Source organism: Dasypus novemcinctus, chromosome 29 (genome assembly GCF_030445035.2).
Source record: "Dasypus novemcinctus isolate mDasNov1 chromosome 29, mDasNov1.1.hap2, whole genome shotgun sequence".
In the NCBI taxonomy this organism is placed as follows: Eukaryota; Metazoa; Chordata; class Mammalia; order Cingulata; family Dasypodidae; genus Dasypus; species Dasypus novemcinctus.
The window spans coordinates 18,104,323-18,117,149 of NC_080701.1; positions in this window are offsets into that span (position 1 = coordinate 18,104,323).

Below are 12,827 nucleotides of genomic sequence, written 5' to 3' on the forward strand. Positions count from 1 at the left end.
AGCAATAGGTTAGAAAATTTTTAAAATACAAAGATGCATAAAATGAAATCCAATTAGTAATAACTATTATGCTTGCAATTCTATAAGTTGCTTTTTCTGTCTTTGACTTTTCTATCATTGAAAATTCTAAAATATGACTATAAATGATTCCCTGTGTTTACAATATGCAAACATTTTACTTACATGTGGGCAAATATATAGAGATGTTCATTAGAGGTTTATGAGATTTTTGAAAAAATTGAGATATAATTCACACATGGTATTGCATTGTTTTTACAGCAAAAAGAACAGATAATTAAATACTAGTTAAATATTTGCTTACATTTTCTTTTAGTTACTTCATGAATTTGTTTTTCACATTTTTTTCTTTAACCCCCATGTTACTTTTGTTTTGATGTTAGATGTAGAACACCTAATTTCTGTAAAAGGAAAAAAATACAGTGTTTAACTCCATATGACTAATTCTTTCTTTCCTTTTAAGTCTTTGACGGTACCTAGCAAAATATCTGGGTATGGTTAAGTGAGTATTTGTCGAATGAATGAATACATGCTATTTGGCCTCTCTGAATCTCAAGATTTCCTATCCTTTTAATAAATTCTATTTATTGACCCCATTCCCTAACTTTGTAAATTCTGAGGTGGGATTCCAATTGCCGTTGGATGTAAAAACCTTTTACCTCACCAAGGAAACCCAGTTTGCCTTCATCTGTATCGCCTTCTCGCCTAAGACAGTGTCCATTTTAGCCAAATCATTTCTCCTTTGGCAAAAGCTCAATCACCTGTGCATGTCATCTTGTAAGGTAATGGAAATGGAATATCTGTAAAGTGGTTTGGTTTACACTTTCACCAACATGCCTTTCTTTTGTGTTTTACACAGACATGCTGAGGGTTTGGGGCAGGTATTAATAACCTTACCCCAGAGACTACCATTACATCAGTATCATCAAGATTCCCGTCATTCACAGAGCTAAGAATAGACCTCATTGTTATTGTGTGATTACTCTGTACCAGGCTGTTTTAATACTGTAATACTCTATTTAATTCTTATAAATTCAATAAAGTATTACCGTATTAATACTTACTGCAATACTTCATTTAATTCTTATGAAAATTCTAGGAACTAGAGACTTATTTTTCACAATGGCATAATGGTAGAGAAAGTTGCCTAAGGTTATACAGCCAGCAAGGTGGAAGAGGTGTTTAGTCCATGCAAATATCTGCTAAATGCCTATCACTAAATCTACTAATTACCTACTAAATGCTTACTGAATTATGAAATCCCACTTTACATGTGAAGAATTTGACATTCAGAGGGGCTAAGTCATTAAATCCCTAGTCGTTTGGTTACAGAGCTGTTAACTCCATCGCCGAGGTGCTGATTACAACATGCCCGATCAGCTTCACAAAGGGATTGGTGTAGGAGAGCACTGTGGAGAGAGTCCAGGCTCTGATAGCTTGACCTGTATACTGTGTCCTTCAAGAAGGCATTTAACCTAGCTAAGGCAGTTACCTCAACTTTAAAATGGAAAGAATCATAGTATTTACCTAGGATATTTAGACTTCAGAGACATTGAAATGGGCTCCATTCTGTTAATTATTGTATTAGGGGGTGTTTTAAGACTGTCCCGAGGAAAAGATTTAATTGAAGGATTATTCTAGTTGTTCCAGTTACGATGATGATCATGATGAGTTTTGGGAAAGAGTCTGAAAAATAATGCCTCACTTTTTTTTTTTTAAGATTTATTTATTTCTTTATTATTTTATTTTATTTTTTTATCCCCCACCCCCACCCTTTGCAGCTTGCTTTCTGTCTGCTGTCTGTGCCCATTCATTGCGCATTCTTCTGTATCTGCTTTTCTCCCTTTGTTGTGTCATCTTGCTGTACCAGTTCTCCACAGGCGTGGGCCATCAGCTCTCTGCGGGCACAGGCCAGCTTGCCTTCACAGGGAGGCCCTGGGACGCAAACCCAGAGCCTCCCATATGAGTAACGGGAGCCCAATTGATTGAGCCACAGCCGCTTCCCACTTCACTGTTCTTTTAATGAGTAATTCTTTCCCCCCAGCCTAAATTACCTTCCTATGTTGTCATGACTTGACCCAGACCCCTTGACTTTCATACCTTTTAGGTCAGAGCTATTTGAAGTATGCCCTGAGACCAGGTAGCAACAGCAGCACCTGGGAGCAACTAGAAATTGAAATTCTCAGCCAAACGCCCTACTTCCTCTGCAGAATATCTGCAGGTGAGGCCGGGCATCAGAGCTCTATCGAACCTGTTCAGTGATTCCTTATGCATGCTAGCACTGAACCTCCAGGTTTTCTTCTTTCCTGGTACAAGCTCTGTGTTTTCTTTCTTTGTTTCTTTTTCCCCATTCATCATAGGACCTTCCTTATGGTACATTTCTTAACCACTCTTCTGTCATTAACAACCTGTCCACTGTCCATGACTCAATAGGGAGTCCAGCTCATTCAAGAATTTCTCACTCTAATTCCACTCAGCCCTATTGGGCGTCTTCTTAACATCTGTGTAGAATATTTCATCTCTTGGGGTCCATTCATTAAACACATATTTATTGAGTACTTTCTTTGCCAAAACAATAAGCAAAACAGATTTGGTTCCTGCCCACGTGGTGCTTACTATATATTATGTGTTTGAGGCCTGGAATTTCTTTTATCTCATTTGTACATCTTCATAGTATTATTATTTTTGTTGTTGTTGCTATTGTTGTGATTTTTGTTGTACCCTATTATATCCAAAGCTCTATGAGATCAAGGCCTGTGTATAATTTATCACCATGAACTCTCTTCTAACCCACTACTTCTGGTACCTGGACTAGTATCTGCACATTTTAACTGTTTCAGTGCTTTGTTGTGAAATCAGGTACCTCTCTTCTTTGTAACTAAACTGAACTATAACATTCATTACTATGTGTTGCACTTCCCGGTCTTTGGCTTTTTGCCTACATTGTTGATCTATTTAGCATGTCCTTACCCTACTTTGTAATTCTTCTCTGCATCCCTGTCCTTCAAGAATGAGTCCCAAGTCATCTTTTTTCCACAAAGCTCTTTCAGGCCATTCTGCCCTCTACCAATCAATTTCTTATGAAATACTCTAGTCTGGACATTAATTTGTGTTACGCTAGAACCATTTTGTGATACCTTTTTGTTCAGTTGATATTATACTAGGCATGATGCCTCAGCCCAGTTTAAGCTCCTTGAAGGTAGAAAATGCAAATGTAACTTGTTTAGCACTTACTAAACTTGTATTAAAGTGCTGAATAGATCTGGGTTGGTGAAATGCACTGTACAGAGTCACTGAAATCCCATCTTAGGCACTTATGGCTCTTAGTTTATGGGTCCTGTGTCTTGTCCAGAGTAGGTTAATTATGTCTATTACCAATATAGTAAAGAATCCTCATTAAGATAGACAACGATGTGCTCACCTGGACTTTCATATTCTGGGCACCTCAGTCTTTACTTTTATCTATTCATAATTTTAATGTCTATTTATACTAATATCTTGATTGGTTCTTTAGCTCAGAACTACAGGAAGGTAAAAGATGCTTTTTTAAAATTGCCTAATGATAAAATTGTCCTGTGACATATCCTGTTTTCCACATTCTCTGAGATCTTTATAGTGATTATGAAATGTTCTTAAAGCATGAAGATTTAGCTACAGTAGTTTCTGCAAGCAATGTATGTTTTCCTCTGTAAGAAACAAGCCCTAACCTTTATATCCTAGGTGACTAAATGTACAGTTTCCTTGCAAATACTTACAAAACACTGTGTGACAGGCACTAGTTTAAGGTCTTTATAAATGTTAAAATACTTAGTCCTTCAAACAGTGCAAAGTAGTGGGCACTGTTATTACCCCCATTTAATAAATGAAGAAACGGAAGCTCGCCTGAGGTCACTTAGCAAGTAGGTGGTTGAGTGAAGATTCTAACCCAAGAAAACTTGCCCTGGATTTTCAGTCCCTTCCAACTCTTAAACAGTATGCTGGCTGGGGCTGGTTTTCTGGTTCATTCTGTTTTCTTCCCCTTGGATCCCCAAATGTCTGGGTCCTGTTGGGAATCCTCTTTCCTCCTGTTACTGACCAGAGATTTAATCTGTGCTTATCACTCAAAATCTCTGGCTCTATTTCTTGAGGACTGTGTGCCTTTGACTATGATTTGGGGAGAAGTCTGCAGTTTCTTCGATGGGAAAGCCTTCTCCTCCTTGGAGTCTCCTAAAGTAGATCTGTCTTTTGTGCTGCCCCTAACCCTTCCTGTGAACCCACCTCCTCTACCCCAGCACCCAGGCATTGAGCTGTCATTTAGAGCATTTGTTGAATTAAAGAGTTATTTAAATTACTTCTCTATTTAGTCAGCTCTTTATGGACAGGGCAGTGGCTCTCCAGTCCAATGCTCAGTGCCTGCATACAGTAACCATTTAATAAATATTTGGTAGATTGGTGTGTGAATCGTATTGTGAGTCACAAGCACATCATACAAACTTGTTAATTACGTAGGATTCATTGAGCTTGCTTGTATATGCGTGTATAAGAGAGAGTTCTAATCTCCATCATTAACAAACTTCCATCTAGCTCCTAATCACATAGGATGTTATCCTGGTGTATTAATCAGCCAAAGGGGTGCTGGTGCAAAACACCAGAAATTGGTTAGTTTTTATAAAGGGTATTTATTTGGGGCAGGAGCTTACAGATACCAGGCCCTAAAACATGAGTTAGGCCCTCACCAAAGTCTGTTTTCACGCGTTGAAGCAAAATGGCTGCTGACATCTGCGAGGGTTCAGGCTTCCTGAGTTCCTCTGGGCTCAGCTCCGCTGTTTCCCCCACAAGGTCCACTGTGGACTATGAGGCTCTCTAGGCTTTGCCTCTCTCCACAAGGTCAGCTGTAGACTATCAGGCAAAGGCTCTGTCTCTCTCCCTGGGGCTCTAGCTTAAGACTTCAGCATCAAACTCCAACATCAAAACCCCAGCATTAGAAGCTCTTTAGCTCTATCCTTTGCCATGCCTTTTATCTGTGAGTCCCCACCCACCAAGGGGTGGCGACTCAACACCCTACTGGCGCAAGAGGTTTACATGATTACTTAATCAATAAACCTGTGAATCCAATATAATCTCATATGCCTAGAGGAAAAGACCAGTTTACAAACATAATCCAACATTTATTTTTGGAATTCATCAGTAATACCAAACTGTTACACCTGGTTACCACCCAAAGTTAGCTAAAAAGAGACAGGGTAGTAGCTGTCTTTGAGTTTCTTATGATTTAAAATACAAACACAGTGCTGTTGATGAATTTGCATAAGGCATGCAGACATTAGAAGGGTATTACATAGAAAAATAAATGGGTATTCCTGAGTACCGGTTCCATGAACTGCAGGTATTTATTGTCCAAATGGACTTATGTGAAAGGTTTCTAATGGAAAGATAACAGACTTATGGCCTCTTCAGATGGAAGCATTAGCATTCTGATGCAAGAGTTTCAGGAGGCATTAGTTTACTTTGAATATTTTCATATCTTTTTACTACCGGGGCCTTTCGTATTGGAACAAATTGATGTCTAGAGTCCAAAAAAACTGTTTAGTGTGTGATAGTGGAAAATTAAATAATGCATTTGTCCTGCGGGCTTATGGCTCTCCCACTTATGCAAAATCAGAGTACCCAGAGCCTCTTTTTGAATGGCTGTATCTTCATTGAGAAGTCAGGAATCTATTTAATTACTGACCACAGTGAGTGACATAAGTACATTTTTGTATGTGAATTTCTGTCCATATCACCAGGAGCATTTTCTAGAACTGAGATCAGTGAATTTTCTTCCTAGAATCCGAGAGTTCTGTTTTAGTCACTACCAATGGTGCCCATCTACATCAAAAGGGTGACTGAAGATTTTTGAAGTAGGTATACTGTGTTTTGAGAGCCTTAAAAACAGGGTATGCTAAAAAGGAAAAGGTGAACCAGAGTTAACTTGCAAGTCTGTTGCATGAAAGTTCAAATTTATGGCAACCACTGTTCTCACCACTCTAAAGGATTATGATTTTTCTTTTTAAAATTTTATTTTTAAAGAAGATTTTTAGATTATGTAGATGTTATATAAAAAATATAGGGGATTCCCATATAACCCTCTTCCTACTAGTGCCACACTTTCCCCCATTAGTAACATCTTTCATTAGTGTGGTACATGTGTCATGTGTTACAACTGATGAACACATATTGAAGCATTGATATTAAGTATGGTCTGTAGTTTACATTAAATTTTACACTCTGCAATGCACAATTGATTAGGTTTTGACAAAATGTATAATAGCCTGTCTCTGTCATCACGATATAACACAGAACGATTCCAGTGGCTCAGAAATGCCCCTTGTTACACCTATTCTTCCCTCTCCCTCCCCTCAGAATCTCTGGTGACCACTGTCTTTATATCAATGTTACAAGTTCTTCTATTACTAGAATAATTATGTCTATTTTAGTGCATAGTTATATTCCCCCCTTATGTTTGTTCATTCCTCTATCTTGAGGATTTTGGAATTGTGATGCCAACTCTGCTTCTGAATGGGAGGGGGCTTAAATCCCATGGGACAGATTTGTTTATTTTTGGGGGCTTTATTTGTTTGTTTATTTTTTTGGCTTTGTTTTTGGAGAGGCTTTTGGACCATAGAAGGGCCACAACTGTGGCAGGGGAGGATCACTGGTGTGGGGATTACCCGTGGGGGTGTCGGTAATGGGGGATGTGTGGGGAGGGGTGTACCTGGGGCATGTCTCTAAGGCATATGAATATGTTCAAGTGGTCATGGGGCATTGTCTTGGTGAGTGGAGACCCACATAATAACCAAAAGATTATTGACTTCCCATCCTGGGAAGTCCTGCTACCTTTAATAGAGTGGCAAGAATTTCCCAAGTACATCGGCAGCATGTAAGCATACTACCTTATCCCCAGAGTCGGACCTGACTCCCGGGAATGAGCCTCCTTGGCACCAAGGGATTATTACCAAGCACCAACTAACAATGCATCTGGAAAAAGACCTTGACCAAAAGGGAAATATTAAATGCAAATTCGTTTTTATGGCTAAGAGGTTTCAAAGTGAGTTGGGAGGTCATACCAGACGTTACTCTCATGCACATCTCAGGAGGAGCTCATTGACTGCCACAGTAAACAGTTCCTCAAACAGTAGGGCTCCTGAGGGCCCTAGAGACATCTAGATACTATAGGAAGGGCAGACGATCTCAGGAATTCAGCACCCTGTCAGTAGACCTTACTTTGGCATATATGCTCCCCAGTGTAACAGAGTTAGACTCATTTATAATTTCTCTGCACATAACTCTTTGTCTCTTTTATTTGAACCTTTATTTAGCGTTATATGCATTAACTATATGTCTCAGAGACTTAAATCTTCATATACAGGTTGAGCCCTGAATCTCAGCAGAGTTGCCACACCTGTTCACCAGTTTATTGGACTCACCTGGTACAGCTAACAAAAGGATGCTGGTGGACAGGGATTTAAGGCATGTCTTGGGCCCCTTTGGCTATTGAGTCCTAAAATCTATGAAGGAAAGAGCAAACCGAATATGGTAATAATTCTGTTTCTTTAACATTTAGTTTTAAATTTGTATCAGGGGAACAGAAAAGAGACGGTCAAGTCCTCTGGCACTTTCTCAGTTAATTTCTTCCTCTAATTGGTGTTTGGCCTAGTTCTTTTTTGGTCTGTGCTCCCTCCTGGCAGGCCTCTCTGCTGCGCAGCATCTCAAGGGGGTGGCATATTCAGGACTCCACTTTCAAAAGTGTGTTTCTAAAAGGCAGAGTAAGACATCTGCTACCCACCCACTCTCCTGCCTACCAGGACATTCCTCAGAGCTGGAGTGTAAAATTAACCTCCTGCCCACACTCTGTAGAAGGGGCTGGCTTTGTTTCTTCTAAGCTGTCTTTTTTCTGTTTCTTTATCTTTTGCCCATTTCTCCAAATTGCATAAAAATGCAGAATTGGGGAGGTAGATGGAAGCATATTAGAGAAATATTAATCCTGCACCAGTCTTCTTTTAATTGCATATCTCATTTAATTGCACATTAAACTTGGATCTTGGAACCCTGGGTTTATGAAATACCATGTAATTTATCATTTGCCAACCTGACAGACTTTCTTTCTTTTGCCTTAGTTTCTTCCTGTTGAATGGAATAGGCACGGGAAGGGAAAGATAACTTGTGACCACGACGGTTGAGTGGATGTCAAACCTCTCCAGCTACAGGAGGGAGAGCTGCAGATGTATGGAGTAGCTCCTCACCGAAACCCACCAGGAGAAGAGAGCCAGTAGGGAGAAGCGTTTCCTTTACCTAACTCAGAGATTCAAGAGTTACTGGTGAACAGTTGTTTGCCATTTGGCAGCTTCCCTTTTCTGACTATTGGGAAAACGTCTCTAGAGCTTATAAATCTGGGTTTCAATTGAAAAATACTTCTTGTCCTGGATTTCATTCTTTCATCCAGCAAACATTAAGGAGCACTTTCATGAATAAAGCTTACTTCCTCCTCTCGTGTAGCTGGCAATTTAAAAAAGGGACATTTTTAGGGTCTATAAAGCCCCAGTGAAAACTACTATATACCTAGAAGGTTCCATGCTATCTATATCAGTTGTATCAGTTGTCTTCCTTCATTCCTTCCACCCTTCCTTCCTTCCTACTTTCCTTCCTCCCTCCCTCCCTCCTTCCACTTACATCTACCTGTGTTTAGATATAAAATAATGATATTCTATAAAGTATTAATAATCATTTGACCTTGGTAACCGTAATACTCATCTATAAAGTGTCAAAGGTAAACTGAGGCATTTAAAATTTTTCTTTAAATTTTATTTGGGCAAAATATTCACAAATCAGAGCACCACTGAAGGTGTGGAAAGGAGAAGCTTGTAGATGGGAAACTTGGGAGCAAGAGAAGAACTGCTTTGACTGGCTGACATTCAACGTTCATTTTACATAGGGAGGTCTTAGTGAGGAGCAGATGTACGGTGATTAGTATGGTAGCTTATCCCTTCTGCTAGGTTAGCTCTCCTGGAAGGAAACTGATTAATCACTAGGTGTTGCTTATCTGCAATTCTGTAAGGGTGAGTTAGGGAACCGAGGACACCTGATAAGCAGCCACTGCCCAGCTGTTACTAGCCCCCGGCCCCGCCTCCTTCCCTGGGGTCTCAGGGACCTTTACTCGGAAGCTCTCCTCAGCTCCTTTTCTACTGTGTGCTGCTCTGCCACCTGGGGGAGGTAGTAAGCTAAGGAATAGTCCTGGCCACACTTTAAACTCGGAAACCAGATGCTTATCCACAAACAGGAATCAACTTGGCATGGCCCTTCCCCACCCCAGGGGGATAAAACCATGCTGGAAAGGTAGAGAGCTTGGCCTTTCTTCTCGGTGCCAAGTGGGGCTCGCTGAGCTGTTACCCAAGGACCCTGGCCGGAGCAGGTCTTGGCCGCCCCAGGAGACGGGCTGTGATGGCACTAATTCGCCTGCACTTTGGGACCCATTGTGCTCTGTAAGTGACAAGGAGGATTTACCCTTTTTGAAGTCTTTATACTGTATGAGCTAGAAAGGGATCATTTGCTGAAATTTCTGTTGTGCCCTGATCCCAGGACGCACTCTTGTAGCAGCTCACTGGTACCATTGCTCTGCTTTATGGGCAAACCCCTGCAGGCCAATTGTTTTTGTCTTCTGGAGACTCTTTTGTCAGAAGGGGGTCCCTTTTGGCAAAGCACAATTGCTTAACACAATTAAGTTCGAAAACTTGAAATAGTTATTCGAATGTCTTGTAAAAAGTGCAGGGTGGTGGTTGTGAAACAAATACACCCAACAGCTGTTTGCAGAGGTTGCACTTTCTATACTTCCTAGAAATCTAGATATGCTTAATGGCTTGTTTAATTCAGTGGTCTTTGTCCGCATGCTTGTTTTTTAAGGAAGATAATTCAGTTCTCAAAAATGCCAAACATATTTCTGATTCTACGTTTTGGAAGGAATTTTCAATAGAATATTACTTAGCTTAAGGACACCTGATAAGCAGCCACTGCCCACCTGGGGGGCTTGTTAAAACAGATTGTTGGGCCCACCCTCAAAACTACCTGGGGGCTTGATAAAACAGATGGTGGGGTGCCATTATCAGAATTTCTGCTTCTGTTGTGTATAGCCAAGAATTTGCATTTCTAACACGTTCCTGGGCTATTGCTAATACCCTTAATCAAGGGGTTCACACTTTGAGAAGCACTGCTCTAGGGCTTAAGTCACAATGGTTTGATTTGGGTGAAGTTAGGTCCTGAATGGTTTAGCATTCAGTTGCAGATCTTAGCCTCTACCTAAGTTTTGGCTTTGAGTCGTTCAAGGTTCAAGCACGGGATGAACGGAGGGACAGTGCTCTCCCAGAAAGCTTTTATTGCAAAATGTGGTTTGTCACAGCATCACTTTGCTTAACAATAAAAATATTCTAGGTGAGACTGGACCAGTCAGGCCACAATGGGCTGTGGAAGAACACTGATGGAGCTGACTTTATATGTCAGAATATTTGGTAAAACTCAGGAACTGTTAAAACCAATAGCATCTCACTTCATTTCCCTAGAATTCGCGCTTCATCCTGCACTCCTTCCTGACGTTCTCTGGCTTGTTAGTAAAGGACAATGGGAAACAGCATTATGGGGTGGGTATGGGACCACTCCATGAGCGAGGGAAGATCACACCTGCTAATCACAGATGGCGCTTTTAACTGCCTTAGCAGCTATCATCCATGCAATACATGAAAACACTTCTACCTACTTTACTTTTAGTGAATTTACACAAGGTTTTGGGTTCTTGGCTTGGAAATTCATTAATGTTTGTTATTGAGCAAGCTCCTTGTTCTTCTGATTGAGCCTCTATTTCCTCTTGTACCTCTAATTAGGGTCGTTTTGAATGTTAAATCAGATAGCTTGCAAAGTGCCTGGCATGTAATAGATACTTAATTCTTCCTTTTCTGTTCCTCTCTCTTTCATTTGCTTGAGATTAAACAAATTAAAAATAATTGACATTCCTGATTCCGGACGTAATTGAAAAGGTTCTTTGGCCTCATGATGTTTCAAAGTTCCCCCCCCCCCCCCCCAATTCTCATACCGCACAATCCTCCCATTTAAAGAGTAGTAAACTTAAAGGTCTAGGTCTAACCTCTTCATTCCTCTCCCCTCTTCTCTTTTCCATCTCAACAGACTGGCAATGGCCTTGGACTAAATTTCTACAACTACATTGATGCTTACCACGCCCTTTATTATTCCCAAGATAAACCTAGCTTTCTCATTTTGAGTGAGTCATTCACTCCAGTTGAAATAAGATCTCCTTTTGATCAGGCTGGGATATGCAATCTGATTGTAAGTGGCTGAGTTGGAAAAGGATTGGAATGGTGACTTAATGCCCCAAATCCATGGGGAAGGGACATGTCACAACTTTCCAGGGTACTCATCCCCCGAGTCCCTTGGGGAACCAGTGGGAAGAATCTGCTTGAGGACACTTGAGTCTTCTTTATTCTATTATTCCTAGTTCAGTGTTCACACAGGAAAGCTCACTGCTTTTTTCTTTCTTTATATTGTTGTAACAAACAGGCAACTCAAAATTTCCCATTTTAAACCCACTTTCAAGTGTACCGTTCAGCAGTATTAATTGCTTACCATCTCAATACTTATGCTTATTTGTGAATGAAGGAGTTTATTAAACTAGCTCTATGTCCTTGGAATTTTTACACAGTCCCAAAAGATCCAAGAATCTCATGGAAGGTTGCCAGGCGATTTTTCTGAAGACCAATTCAAATTGGTAATAAAGCACAGAGCATCCTGTGAAGACACTGTGAAGTTTTATTAGCTGACTGGCTCTATAGTGGGCTTGCAGTCGGTCCTTGTGGTGATGGCCAAAGAGCATTTTTTACTGCCCTTGCACCATAGGAATGTGGCTGTTCCCAAGCCCCTTCCCCCCTTGCACAGACTGGATGTTAGAGCAGGACCTTGGAGAGCACCCTCTCCTCCTGCTGATGAGGAAACTCACTTTCCCTCACGGAGACGTTTTCTGGCGCAGCAATGCCTGCCAGTGCCTTGCGATGAACCCAGCCATGAGTTCCATAATTTAGCACGAGCGATCGCCAGGTGACCCAGAGCAGTCCTGCTAATGGTGGTTATTGCCCTTGTCAGTTGCTCGCCGCTGAGGGCTGGCGGGGATGGGTAGTAGGAATCGTGCCACCATTTCCTGAGGCCACCAACATTGACCTGTTGGCCATGGGGCTGCAAACCCTCCTCACTCCAACACAGCCTCTTTAATTAAAGCATCTAAAGGAAAACCAAAAAGAGAACAAGGTTGGCATGGAAAGCCCTTACTTACGCCACCAAGGAAATCCAAGATGTCAATTGTAAATAACGAGATGCTTCCAGATGGATGAAAACGTGTGCACCAAGAGCAAAGGCCAGGGGTATGGGAAATGGCTGCTGCCCGTGCAGGTCAGAGAGGTGCCCCAGAAAGGGAAGCGGTGAGACGACACAATGCAAGGAGCCGTTTTAAGTCTATGTACCTTAGGCACGCTGTGGATTTTATTGGTTTTCCTGTGATTTCTGATTCTTGTGATTTCTGATTCTTATTCAAAGAAGTAGCATTTTTTTAAAAAATCTAAGTATAAAAGCCACTTTTCTCACCCCACCCCTTTTTGTGCCTTTTTATTCCAGGCATCCTCATACATGTGTGAGGGCGGGGAGGGGGCGGGGAGGTACTTTTGAAGATCCGTGAGCTGGTAGTTTTTCATTTGAAGTCACTAGACTAATTTATGAATTGCTCCTTTTTCCTAGCTCTTTTG